Source organism: Lutjanus erythropterus, chromosome 2 (assembly GCF_056507025.1).
Source record: "Lutjanus erythropterus isolate fLutEry1 chromosome 2, fLutEry1.hap2, whole genome shotgun sequence".
In the NCBI taxonomy this organism is placed as follows: Eukaryota; Metazoa; Chordata; class Actinopteri; order Lutjaniformes; family Lutjanidae; genus Lutjanus; species Lutjanus erythropterus.
Window position 1 is genome coordinate 26,514,543 of NC_139318.1, and position 15,296 is coordinate 26,529,838.

Here is a 15,296-nt window from a genome sequence, read left to right on the forward strand (position 1 = left end):
ATTAGAGCTGTTTCTCAAATTTATGTAAGATGTAGGATTCCCAGCTTTCAGATAATGTATATCACTTCTATGTCTACTATCTCTCTCTAAAGATATTCTTTCCTCTCAAAAAATGACAAAAATAAGTGTATTGTCAGCTTATCTTAGCTTAGCTTAGCATAACGACTGGAGGCAGGAGGAAAAGCTACTCCAAACCTCAAACACATGGTGTGTTTGAGGTTTGGAGTTGTAAGCCTGATATTGCCTGGTATCTTATTTGTTTTATCTGCAGATAAACAGAAATATAATGACAATATTAGAGGGTGCTACATGATGGAGGTACATATTTCTTGATGAACAACATTTTATATCCAACTGCACAGTACTTCTGTGCAGTAGCCTATTTCTGGCTATAGTGCTGGTTGCCAAATTTGGGGATTCTGGACACAGTCACTGTGCCTGACTGTTGGCTACTGTTCACTGTTGTCGTTGAAATTGTTCCAGCATGCAACTCCCTGTTCCTGTCATTCCTAAAGCTGGTTATGGTCTGGTTAAACAAGCTCTTCTAGATTTTTATGTGGCAAGAAATGTGGCCAGTTTATTAAAATAATGCCAGTTTGAAAGGGAATGAACTCAGTGCACAGGCCAAAAAAAGTACTTCTCCTTTTCCTGCTTGGCCCCTTCCCTCTGGGAAGACATCATACTTACACAGGCACATGAAAAGCTTTTCAAGGATCTGGGAAAATTTTACTAATAAACCTTCATAGATTAAAAATTCATAATACAAAAGGTAGGGTATTTTTATGTATTTCTCTTATAATAACTGAATGTTTAGGAACATGCTTTTTACTGTTCTTCTGATGTGGGTTGGGGGACAGTATAGCTAAGATTTTCTGTTATGATTATTATTTTTACTACCACTCAGAATCATTGTACAGACTTTTTATACAACATTCACTGCCACTAGATGTTGCATTTGCGCATTGACATCTCATGCCAAAACACATGTGTGCGCTGGCCTCACCTCCCCTCAAACTGACATATAGTGCTCTCCTAAAAGACAGCCCCATCCCCACATTTCACTCAGACTAACCACAAACAAATTAAAACTCCTCACTCCTCCTCCTTGTGGTTAGTCTTTCCACTGGAATCTTCACCTTTGGTGTCAGTGAAGGAAGGAAACCAGAAGGGTGGGCCATCACAACAGTGTGTGATGCATGTGTATGCAACACTGAACATAATCCTTGAGGGCCACCATGCCCATCAAAATAGGTTACGTCCATTATAACTGCTTGTTTTTGTGACTGGCAAGCTTAGATTTTAAGTGTCTGATAACATTATGGAAAGGATTCATGCAGATAATCCTTTCTTTTAAAGAGTAGGAACCAGAAACAGCTGTTGTCTTGCTCTCCTCAAAGTCACCAGAATCCACTGACAAAAACAGCAATTTTCACCTTGCAGGTAAGTGTAAAACACACTTCATTCAACCTCCACAAACACAAAATAGAACTCACCAAAACTATCTTGGTTAGTCTTTCCGCTCTTTCAACAATCACCAGCTCTGGTTTGGTTGAAATAAACCCTTAATTCACCAAGTATGCTGATGATGATGTAAAAATACTATACTAATACCAATTAACTACTTCCTCAATCTGCAGAGTGACCTAAATCCTTGTTATGGAATTATTAGCCTGCTAGCTATCCTGCTCAAAAATATCATATATGCCTTATGTAGCGAGTTTGAATGTTTCTGTAACGCCTCCAGCTGAAGGTTTCGAACTGCACTCTGTCATCTCACTTTTGCAGTAATGTTTAAAAAGACATGCTCAGATTAGGCTCTAACATATTAATCTATTTAGTAGCTGTTTGCTGCTATATGGAGGTTTAAAATCTGCAGACTGCAGACCAGCCTGAACAGCTGACATCTGTGGAACTGGAAGAGTTTGCTCAACTGTGGTTGTTTTTACATGATTTGAGGGCAGCTGAGAGCTGAGGTGAATCGAGGGCAGAGTAAGTCAGTAACAATTAAAACTTGATGTTTTCCTTTATAATGGTTTCATTTGCCCAAAATGTTAATGCAGCAATTGATCTCTTTTTTATAACAATACAAAGGGGTGCACACTAATCTGTGACCAAATCTAATAAGAGACTGAGCCATTAGCAGATTGAAAGCAAGTGACAACTTAGACGTTATAAAACCACACTACTGAAAATTACAAGGTGAATAACGGAAGATGAACAGATAAAATATGATAATATAATTAAAATAGCACAGAAAAATATGAAGAACATTCCTAAACTGCAAGGTCTTAATGCTAGAGAAGGTAAACATTTCTTCACAGCCACAGAATATTTTTTCTGGACACAAAGGCACAGCTGGTGACCCAAGATGATCCTTTCTCTCCCTCCCTCTGCGTCAGTCTCTGTCCCACACAAGCACCCTGAGGTCCAACATCCACAGCCCTCCACCACAACAACTTGTTGTGAAGCACGCAAATTTTCTCAGTGTGGTGCTATGATGAGTATATTCAGTTTAATATTACTGGGTTTTCTTTTTGCTCATTTTATTTTCTCATTTGCTACACATTATTAGTTATTAGTTTTTTCAGCCCCTTGGCTTGTGAATACAACATATCGTCACCTTCTAAGTTGATATGACAAATTAGTCCTCATTTACACATCCTGCAGTTAAGGAGCAACATTATGATTCACTTAGAGTCAAGTTTCTGGCTGACTCATTACTCAAAGCTCAGTATTCACTCTGTTTTAGCTCTGTTTATGGCCTCTACCAACTGCTAAAAGAGGGGAATATCTGCGGCTGTGGCTGTATTCACAAAGCCTCTTAGTGTGAAAAGTTGTTCCTGGTGATCAAATTCTAAGAATCTTCATAGAATTATATTGTTTCCTAAGAATTTTCTCTTAAAGTTATAACTAAATTCAAGTAAAGATAAAATTTATTCACATAGCATCTTAACCCTCAAAAGAGCTCCCAAGGTGAAAAACTGTTTGGAGTAGTGAGGATGACTAAAGACTGCAGATATATTTGGAAAAGATATTTGGAAAAACACAACAGTGCAGCAATGAGTTCAGCATGAATTCAAAAGAACAAGTCATATACTTGCTCAAAGTTGCTCTGAGAGGTTTCTTAACTTACTCCTAAGCTACGACTCCTTGCTATAAGTTTTTAGGCTGAGTTAAGAGCTCTCTGGGAGGCTTCTCAGGATGTCTGTGAATACCGACCCCGGCTCTTGAGCTGTTACATGCTCCACTGTGTCCACCAGCTATGGCTGCTGTCACACTTGCCAACCCTTCCAGTTTTCCCAGGAGACTCATGTTTTTCATTGCTCTCCCCCTATTTCCTCCAGGGATCACAGTTCTCCTGTATTTCTCACAATTTCTGAAAGATTTTCACACCAAAGGTCTGCTGTTTCCACCTGCACAACAACACAACACCAAAACAGACACTCTGGAAAGAAGAATTCCTGTTTCCTGAAAGTTTTAAAGGAAACAGGCATAGATTTTGTAAAAGCTGGGCAAAAATAAATGAGTGAAAGAAAACTGATAAATATTGAATAATGCCAGAGATTTACACAAGTTCATGCCAGAGGGGTGACTTATTCTGTAGTTTTCCTAAGAATTAAAAGTAAAATTAAAAAGTAAGAGTTTTCTGAAAATGACTGCCTGCTGCGTCTGAAAACTGTGCTATCGTTTCATTTGTTTAAAAGAAAAAAATCAATTACCAGTCTGGAAAGTTATCACATCTGCAACCACTTTACCTTTTATCATTTAAATCACACAATAAATAGTAGAAGGGTTCAAAGTAATCTACACAGTGCCTTGCCTGATTATGTAGGATTGCGTTGCAGCAGAAGTTGTGCCTGCTTCATTGTTTTTGGCAGACCCGCCTGTGTTGGCACCTGTGCGGAGTCGACGGACAGGCCTCATGGATGATAAAGCAGCATTCTTTTAAGTTTGTCTCAAAGCAACCTGCTTTCACTGTTTCTTTTGAATTTCCAACTTTTGATAACAAATAGCTTGTCTTACTATTTGGGTTAGAATGCACTTATTTTTACACTTATTGTCTTGCAACAATATGAAGTATGTTACTTTGCATTATCTGCTTCACAAAGTAATCTTGGGAGTTTCAACCACATCTCACAGTCTTCATCAGAAAATGAAGTTGTGGAAATGTCTCTGAAACAAATAAATGCTCAGTAAACAGCTATTAAATGGATCATGAGATTATATCCTCAAACTATTATTTTTACTCCCAGTTGTACAACCTGCTTTGGCAATACTGTACTTAACTATGTTCCAATAGAGCAAATTTGAGTTTTAAATTTGGCAGTGCAGTTCTTCATACATGCAGTATTTGAGACATACAGTTAAGCTGAAGAAAAAATGTTACAAAAGTGTCAGAGCTGACAGACGTCCTGGTAGTAAGAACACCAGATTAACAGCTTTACCCTTGTTGGAAAGTACAGCAGAATGAAATAAATCACATACGAACAGGGTTGTTACTCACCATTTGTCGTCCTCTGAAGCAGACTGACATCCTTCTGGCTGTCCTTCTGACGCCTTTTCAGTTTTCTTCATTTCACAATATGTTTTAGGTTTTGGTTCACTGCTGATGTCTGTCTGCGTATCTCTTGCAGAGGAGCAGTGTGAAGGGCGTAGTGGGTAAGATGCAGAATAACTTGTTATACCGGTGGTTAATGAATTATCTTTGACACCCTTGCCCAAAATGAGGCTGCAAAAGGGATCTCGGAATTCAGGGAAACACAGCTGTCACCTGATTTAACAGTCTTACTTCTTTATCAAACTCAGTTTCACATACTTGTAATCTTTAAAGATAACTTCTGGCTTATATCCTGTTATAATTATGCAAATTATGCTTTTTATTAGAGCCTTTTGGGTTTTTATCAGTCAATAACACTTAAAGTGGTAGTTCACCCAAAAATGAAATTTCACTCAATATCTACTCACCCCTGTGCTGATGTGAGGATGGATGAAGATCTCCAGTTCACAAAACACTCCGGAACTTCAGCGGAAAACAGCATTGCAGCCAAATCCAGTACAACTGAAGTGAATGGTGACCAGTTTTAAAATGTAAAAAAAGAACACAAAAAACCTACAAAATGTCTCCATACTGCTCGTGTGGTGTAATCCAAGTGTCTGTAAGCTGCAGCATTAAAATATGACCCAAAAAGACGCCATTTACACTATATTTTTAGCCTAAATATCAACTGTAGCCTCTCAGACCAGATCTGCATGCACACGCCTGAAGCGGGTACACACACGGCGCGACACGAGATATACAAGATCTCCTGACACCTTCACATCTGTTTTACATGCTACCTGGAAGCGACTCAGATCTGCTCAGAAATAGTGACTTGTTACACGCAGAGTTGATTTTGCAAACTTTCAATAAAGAAGAAAATGTCAGAGGACTTTGACATAGAAGAGCATTGTTTCTTTGCTGCAGCCGTGCTGCTTGTGCCAGAGCCTGTGTACCCGCTTCAGGCATGTGCACGTGGATCAGGTCTGAGACGCTACAGTTGATATTTAGGCTAAAAATGTGGTGTAAATGGCGTCTTTTTGGGTCAGATTTTAATGTTGCCGCTTTGGATTTGGATTTGGCTGACACTTTGTTTTCCGCTGAAGCTCCAGGAGTGTTTCGTGACCTGGAGATCTTCACCCATCCTTAGATCAACACAGAGGTGAGTAGATACTGAGTGAAATTTCATTTTTGGATGACCTATCGCTTTAACAGAGAGGGGCTTGCTAATGTGGTCTTAACGAAAGAATTCTCTAATTTGCTCTTCTTATTGTAAAACTCTCCCACTTTGGCATATATATAGAAAGGTGTGAATCAAAATGCTATGTTGCAACCACTTATTTTAAGACAGACTTATTCTGTTAAAGTTAAAGACAGAATCAGTGGGATTTGTCTGTGCTGTTCGTTACCACACCAGAAATATAGTTGATTGCTGAGTCTCATTCCAGGAACATCAAACACAGATGCTTTACTTTGGTAAATTGTCCCAGGCACAGTAAGATCATGAGAAAATAAGAAAGTAGAGGCAGAGGGAAGGTCTGGAGATAGACACCACCAAACCTCTAGTGGATGACAACTGAAGACTGAGAGGGATTAAGTGTATATGAGAAATAATAAGGAAAATATTGCATATTTTGCCTAAATCAATATTTTACTAATTACACTGAGAAACGTGCATGTTAACTGTTAACATGTAGCCTGTATACTGCACATGTTAATTGTTAAGCTAACTCCAGTTGAGGTGGAGCAAAAGTAATGTATTAGAACACTGTTGCAGGTCATTTTTACAAAAAGAAATAATGTGAAATTCAACCTAACTATGCTGAATATCAAAATCTATAGCATTGGCGTAGTAAGAGATTTTTTATGTGTGTGTATTTTCATGTGTTTATTTATTTTACAGGTTCATAGACAACACACAGGATGACAGTCAAAGGGAAAACACACCAGATAGATATTAAAATTTTCTACAGTACTGCACGATTTCCTGACAAGCTATCTCTTGTGGTCATTTGAATAACGACGGACCTCTTTCACAAGCAGCAGTAGTGTGTTGTTATTCGGCACACCCTTTCTCCTATTTTAACATTTACCTCATATGACTTTTGCAAGGCCAACAAATTAACCTGTTTTTGATTGACAGCCTAAATGACAGTTTGCATGTGCAGGCATGTCAATTAAACACCACATGTCATGTATTTTTGTGAGTGTGCAGATATTACAAATATATTAAAGACAGCTTGATAAAAGATGAAAACAAATGAAAATATATATTACAAGTCTTAAAATTACCTTATTTGCAGTGTTTGTGTGTGTATGTTTGACTGGTCAAGATGAGCTTCACCTTCACAGGAAGTAGTTTTGCAGATAACTGTCTCCCTCTAGTGCCTACAGACATACAAGCCAGGAATGGAGTGAAGCTCCAGTCAGCTGCCGTATTCTAGTTAGGGCTGGACAACATGGCTTGGAAATATTAACTGGATATTTTTAGGCTATGCCGCAATGTATAATATATGTCTTGAGATTTCCATGTTTTCTAGAATAACAACATAAAGTCTCAAATAATGATGAGCTTACAGAACACGATGCATTGCTGCAGGTTAAAAAAATGCAACAACAGTACATCAGCTGAAAGACATGGACAAAATCAAATATCACAATACTTCAGTCAATATTGCAACAATAAAATAGGTGCTTTCACAAAATATCACTTAACACAACAACATTTTTAATAAATAATCATCAGTAATTGAAATATAATGACTAAGTGGGAAACGACAAATAATAGAACAGCCAGACAAGTTTGATAATTCACTGTACTGCCCCTATAAAACCAGGAAAAGACATGCCATATCATGATATAAAGATTTCCAAAATCTAAGACAACATCTAGTCTCGTATCACAATATCAATATAATATAATACACTGCTCAGCCCATAACTACTGTATATCCATCGTTCAATTTATGGGGGAGCTAAGGTGAGCTCAGCTCCCCTGAAAAGGACACAAGCTCCCCTCAAAGTCTACATTGAAAAATTTAGGGGGAGATCTAAAACACAATGTTCCTAAAATAAATAATAAAAGTAAAAAGTATGCCCATGTTTTGAGTTTATTGGCTCATTTTTGCTCATCACTGATTAATAAAAAGTGTGTATGAGACAGAAAAATGCTGCCCGTGTCCCTCTGCTGATTTCATTATTTTGTTTCTCTGTTTTTGCTCTTGATGAGTTAATGCATTCTTTAATTTTGAAAAAGTACACTTATATTCTTGTTATTTAGCCTCTATGGAATGTTATTGACAGTATTAACTGTCTGTAGTAGTAAACTGCTTTTCACAGTAACCCTAAAACTGGTCGCACTGACAGGCACTTCCATGTATGCGTGTGCATGTGATATGTTTTAGAAGCAGTGCACACCAGAAAACAGGGCTCCCCCTGAAAAAAGCCACTTTGTAATTCCAACCCTGAGTATATCCATTCCATTATGTGTAAATGCTTATCCTTGAACGGTCGTAGGGGGCTGGGCTGAAACCTTGCTGATACTGGGTGAGAGGCAACAATCATTCACACCCTCATTCACACCTATGGGCAATTTAGAGTCACTAATTAACTGTCATGTCTCTGGACTGTGGGAGGAAGACAGAGGACCCGAAGACAACACATGCAGACACAGAGATGCCCTCCGCCCCAGCCACAAACTCCCCAGCCTCCAGCCAGCTAGGGTGGATTCAAACTTAAAACCATTGCTGTGAGGCACCACCGTGCTGCCTTACTTTAGCATAGGCTATATATTTTCAATGCGCACCATGCACACACTATGCATTGTGTGAAGTCACACTGAAATGAAGCTACATTAACAGAGCATAACAAGTTGTGACCACTCTCCTGCTCCTTTTAACACTAGCCAAGAAAACATAACTACAGCGCACAGGATTTGAACCTGTGGAGCATTGACTATGATGTTATCAGTGCACCACAGGAGCTCAGGAATACAGTTCATATAATAGATATACAGTCGCATAGACGCAACAAAGCTAATTGAGGTAATTGCTAATTGCCTGGCTGTAGTCATAATCAGCCTGTCTCGACCAGCCTCAGCAGCAGTCAGTGAGAGACTAACTAGATCCACTACTGGATAGGTGCAATGATACAGCTGAGGGTGCAGCCATCCATGCTGTGACCACAAACAGCAACAGCATTTAACCACATTAATACTTAGTGGCATATCAATTCAGTTCAATTGAATATGCTTTAAGGGAATTAATGTTTTATTAGCAGCATGGCCAGGGAGTAGTACATATTGATTCAAGTCAATAAAAATAATGAAATGTGTGTGTGTGTGCGCGCGCGTGTATATATTTTCTGTCTGTTAGATAGATCAATATATTTGTCACATTCAATGATGTTATCATTCATGTGTCCCTCATTCTGTGATATGCAGTCACATGTTATGTCCCTAAATGTGCTGCATATCCTTCTCCTTATACAACCTTTAGCTCTACACTCTCATGTACTTGTCTGAAGTTCGAGTTTAATGAATGAAATTTCTTATACTATTCAGCTTTGCTCTGATTTTATTGTATTTGTCACATTTTAATAGGATGTGCATCTCTGTTTCTACCTCACTTGTCATACAGTGACCACAGACTGTTTCCTGGTAGCCAGGACTTTCTGTATCGTCCTGTCTCTGAGGACAGACTGTGGTCACTGAGTCGGTATTGGTCAGGATCTGTCTCTGCTTTGTATCTTTGACAGTTCATATTCACGGTTTGGGGCCAGATAGCGGTCAGTTTGTTTTGAGTTTTGGTTTGATTTGTTGAATGTTCTAGATAGACATCTCCTTTTAATTTAATAAGTTGGTTTACTCTGATTGGTGGCTGGGTGTGGTTTGATCAGTAAGTCTCATGACCAGCTGACAGATGGGACTCTTCTTATAGTGATCGCGGTTACAGTGATCAACCACTTATAAATCTTGGGACAGAATCATTCCCACACAAATGCTGTTTAAATAATTCGCTTATAGTAACTGAGTTATCCGCTTAGTGTTCATTTTGGGTCTTTTCATATATGATAACATGGAAAAAATTTCACATTCTTTTTTTGTTTTTTAACTTAGTTGCATATTACTTTGCCTCGCTTTAACCTGTCTGCTCCTGCCTCTGTTTGTCTGCATATTGAAATCATGAAGGAAAAAAGTCATTTTCCCTAATTTCCTTGAAACTTATGATGACAGACTGCCATAATTGAGCGAGCAAGATGCAGTAGTGAAACTTGGTGTTCCTCAGGCAACCTGTAGTCTACTCAAACAACGAGACAGTCTGCTCGTGATGGAAACAAAATGTGCACAGGGAAGTCTGGTCACGTATTACCCAATTGAGCCTTTCAGTGGGGGAAAAATAGCAAAGCTGTTCGTTTTCTGACTTTATATTCATGTGTGGGGATGGATATCGAGAGCTGGTGCAAAATTGGTTTCTGATTGGTCAATTCTGAAACACTGAGAAGCTCGATAATAATATAGCTTGATAATAAATGCCACAACACCCAACTAAGTTCCCATGTCTTGCCCTTTGCTAAAGGGGGTCAACTCCAAACTTCAACCCAGGCTCACTTAAGGCTGACTGTCCTTTAAGTTGGATCAGGCCAGCTGTTTTCATTTTAGTGACAAACTGCTCCTCCTTTGCTCAAGAGATGACCAACACAACAGTGTTGTGTTTATTGTAAATGAGATGAGATGGAACAAACCATTCTTTGGTAGTGATAGTTTGTGTGTTCAAAAGAGAGGCCCTCACACCTGGCTATGGAGCCCAAGATGCAGAGACATTCACTGTCAGAAAGGAAGACATTGTAGTGGTAAAATATATGCTGAACAATATTTTATTCCTTATAGTCAGTTCTCATGATTTGTCAGACACTAACTGGTTACTTGTCCTTGAACACACAGCTGCTTCTTCGGAAGAACAACACTTGATATCACGAGCACATCCTGACCCTTTTGATAAGCACTTCATATTCTTCTTATTCCATAAGACAGAGGTACACTTGTGATTCTTTGTCAGTTCCTTTTACACTCTGTGTGACTGTGTGCTGATCCTTTGCAAAGACATCAGAAGTGTCAGAAGTGGGATCGCTCGTGTGAGGGTTTCTGGGCTCGAGGTCGACGGTGGTAGCGCGCACCTTGAGAGGACATTCTTTTCGGCCTCAACCTCCCCACAAAGACGGGTGAGATGGAGGGCCTGAGACCCGAGACCGGATTCTCTCAGCGCTGCGATTCAACAATCCTGATTGGTGATTATCTGAAAATTGATTTTATTGATTTTTAGGGGAAAAAAAGGGGGGAAAATAAGGTCACTAAGTATGTCAAGATATTGGGGTTGAGGAGGGACAGAGGTTTTGGTCTACCAGGTCGGATGTGGAAGCCTGAACATTTTTTAACCAAGGTTTAGTAGAAACCTGGAGGTGCACTGATGAGTCCACCTTAAAAGAGTTTACAAAGACCACAATAGTGTATGGAAAAATTATTACGGGGTAATAATTATATGTGTGAAGTAAGACTCCAAGAAAACATGCGTAGAAGAGTAGAGAATTCCTCTGTACTAATCACTCTGATTTTTGATCATCTTGAGACAAACAAACAAAAAAAAAAGGTTGAGAGAATTTAACAAAAAAAACAGCAATGCATTGAAATTGATTACATTATTTTGAGCATACTAATATTGATGAGTTCTGATACTTTCATATTGTATTGTGGAAACTAGTTGAGGACACAACTATCTTCTAAAAAGATTTTGTTTATCATAATTCTTGGAATTACCAAAATGGGTATTTTTAACAGCAAAAATCTAACAAAAAATAAACAGGATGATGTGGATTTGTCTGCTCCAAATATAAATTACATGAGAGTGAACTATGGTGATTCATCTTTGAAACAGATACATTTTTGGGTGACTGAATGTGACTTTCCAAACACAGGGAGCTTCAGTATCAGACAGCTGAACAAACTGAGGGACAGACTGCATGAGAAAGAAAAAGAGTCTGAACATAAGAAAGGCAAGAGAAAGTTTGTGGCAGATTGGAGAGCATTTAGTTTATGGATGGACAAAAGACAAAGGAGGGACAGAAAAACACAGGCAGGGACAGAAATAAACTCAACTGTGTCTCAGTGTGTCAAAAATGCAGGATTCTGACCTCGACTGTGTGCCGCCATCGAGGAGACGCCGTAACACCGATGGTTGGACCACACCCAGGGGCACCACCATCATAAAATACTGACCTCCCCTCATCTACTGGCCTCCTTCTATCTCCTGTTCCCCTCATCTAATCTGATACATCTGATCTACAACAACTTTTGAATGGGGAAACAACAGCAAAAGGTCAACAGGGCGACCTTGCCTCTCCTCCCCACACCAAGTCTGGTCTGAAGTTCAGAAAATCTCAAAATCCATTCATCTCCCTATCACCAGTGAGATCCGATGCAGGGGGAAATGTACACAGAGTCCTGAATCTTTCTGTGATGGAGGTAGCAGGGGCCGATGGATATCCAATCTTGGTCCACAGACTGTGGACTATGGAGGACATTAAACAGGCAATGACTCACCTCCCATTACCATCAGATGGAGGTGCAAAATTTGCTGCTGAACTGGTTGTGTTTTGTAGAGAGTTCCGCCCAACGACTTCTGAACTGAGACGGCTCCCGATGGTAAAAATGGGCGCTAACTGGGCTAAAGTGTCAGGTGGATACCCAGAGGATGATGTGAGACTGAGATTGGCAAACCTCAAATGGACACCGGCCATAAAGGTCAACGTGTGACTGATCCGGATTAGCAGCGATAACGGAACACCATTTGTCAGTGCTGCCCTAAAACGAGTTGGTGACTATTTTGGCATTGACATGAAACAACACTGTGCCTACCATCCAATGAGTGGTGGCGCTGTTGAGCGAGAGAATGGCACTTTGAAAAACAAGCTGGCAAAATGTTGTGAAGAAACAGGCCTGTCTTGGACGAAGGCATTCCCTATTGTTCTTATGCAAATGAGAGCTAGAATCAGACCAAAATACGGGCTTAGTCCATTTGAAATTCTGTTTGGACGTCCTGTCAACACAGGCATTGGACCTGCTAAAAGACACTTACCTTCCTCAGTTCATTGTGAAATGAAATGCTTTGTTACTGTGCTAATTTATCCTCTGCTTTGTCTTTCATTCACAACCAGGTGAAGGAAGCACTACCAACTTCATGACCTGAAGGAAGGGTCCATTCCAGGTGCTGCTGACCACACAGACAGCAGTAAAGGTTGCTGAAAGAGTCACCTGGATCCATGCCAGCCACTGCAAAATGGTCCCACCTCACCTATAACAGAGTAGGTCATCACATCGCGAGGAAGAGAAGTAGAGGTGACAGTATTGGCATACTGTCCAACAAATTCCAGCCAAGTGGCGTGCCAAGTGGATGGAACCCGAACGACCATGGCACCCCCTCAGACACCCTGGATGGTGTGGCCTGCGAGATGCCGCGATTACCTACTCCTGATTGGCTTTCACAACATTTAAACAGATATTACTCCTTCCAAAATAAATTTGGACAGTGGTTGTTGTAATTATTCAGTGGAGAATGAATGTTTGCAAGACATCAAAGTGTTCCCTTCTCACTCACAAAGCAATCTCAGTCTTTGTGCAAAACATAACTACTGTATCTGTCTACATAGTGTCACCAAAAGACTGGAAGTTCAGTAATGTGCATGTTCTGCTTTGTAGTGACGACAGTGACAGATGGTATGATACTGTGTTGGAAAGAAGCTGACCGCTGTGTTGGAGCTGTCACATTTGCTTTGTGAGGGTTCATGAAATAGATTGTATTGCAAATAGATTGAATAATAAATACATTGTGGAGCCAAATTATAATACCATATCTGAATTATGTAGTGTTGGTATGTTGTAGCATGATGGTTCAAACAAAGATCCCTCTCCTTTTTGCATATAAACACTGAACTTGCTTTTTATTATACTTTGTTTGCTCCATATTTTAAAGTTGAGTATAAAGACAATCATATTCTGAATATGATTCAAACTAGGATGGCTTAATACAAGGATAGGAGCCTACTGTCCATGTTAAAGGTACTCATTGCTTTTTACAGTTTGATAAGCTCAGAAATGATCACATGTACACAGAAATATGTTGTTAATACATTGTAAAAATGCTGTAAGACCAGAAAAACACAAAATTAATATATTACTTGTAATTACTCTGTTATGTAATGTTGGAAAGCAGTGTGAAAACAAGCATTTCTTGCAGCTGAATTGGACTTATTGATTAGAATAAAATGTGTGCACTTATCATCTTTCTTTCAAGACATTCTCTATGGACCCAGGCTAAAACTGTTCTTTTAAACTAACTGTTAAGTTCTTTTAAAAGAGAGAAATGTATTTGATCTGGAATAGTCTTTTATCTTACCACTCTTTATGTAAAGACACTACAAGACCACCAGATACCAAATAAAAATGACTCCCTCCTGGCTTTTACTTTCTAGAAGAACAAAGAGACTGAGAAAGGTGAGAAATGTAATCCTCTGATCTGTTCCTGTTGTTATGCAATATGAGACAAATGTAAAGAGAGGGATACTCAGCTGGAAGTGTAGCTTTAAACAAAACTTTTTAGAAACAAAATCTGAAATTACCAATTAGTTTAACCAGTAAATGGCACTGCTGCACAATGCAGCTTTGAGAAAACAGTCAGTACATTATTATATGTTATTATATTATATATTACCACACATTGTTTTAATGCAGAAGAACAAGAGAGAAACAAATGTGCGGCTTGTAAGTGTGTAACCCCAAGATAAAGGAGACCCCCCCCCCCGACTCCCCATTTGGTTATCTGTTTTATCTTGGCAAACAGACAAAACAGACGCTGTGTGTGTGTGTGTGAGTGTGTGTGTGTGCGTGCGTACGCATGCGTTTGTGCACTGTTCTAGCGGTTCTAAAGAAAAGACTGGTTATGTTAGTCTCAGTGGCCACTCCCCACAGAAACCCATTTAAGTCAGCTTGTTCTTGGAGAGGAGCTGGAGTTTTCTCTCAGAGAACAACTGTCTGAGGAGGAAACACTTCAACTGCTGCTGCTCAAGGTAAACTGTGCATCTTATGGATTTTACTTTGAATTACAGTATATTATCTAAAAGTTTAGAGTGTGTTTTACTTTTGCTTTGCTTTTGTATTAATGGAGCTCATGAGGAGTTTTTAGGAACGTGAAATTTAAGAGAAGAGTTATGAAAAAGCACAATAAGCCACTGATCTGTGTCTCTATTGTTTTTTCTAAAAGAAATATATTTAAACCTAAAATTTTATTGAATTTACTATAGATTTATCTGCATTAGATTCACACAATTGTTTGCTATTTCTAACTTAACTAATCTGGTCATTAGGGAAGATCTAAGTTATTTTTTTAGTTTGATATGATGATAGCAATACTATTTTTTTTTTTTTTTTACAACTAATACCAATATTTATAGTTTCCTTAAAGTAATTTTTCAATTTAATGGTAATTTGTAGAAAAAACAAAACAAATTTGTTACAAAATAGTACAATAAAATAAAATTGTCTGTAATAAGTGTAAAACATAGTCTAGCATTTTATAGAAATTCTATGATAAAACGATTTGTTTTTGTTCAGCATAACCACGCCACGTTTCGTGTCAGCCATTCACAAGTTTGATGCAGACGTGTGTGTGACTGTGTACGGCTGTGTTCTCACGTGGCATCCACAGTCATG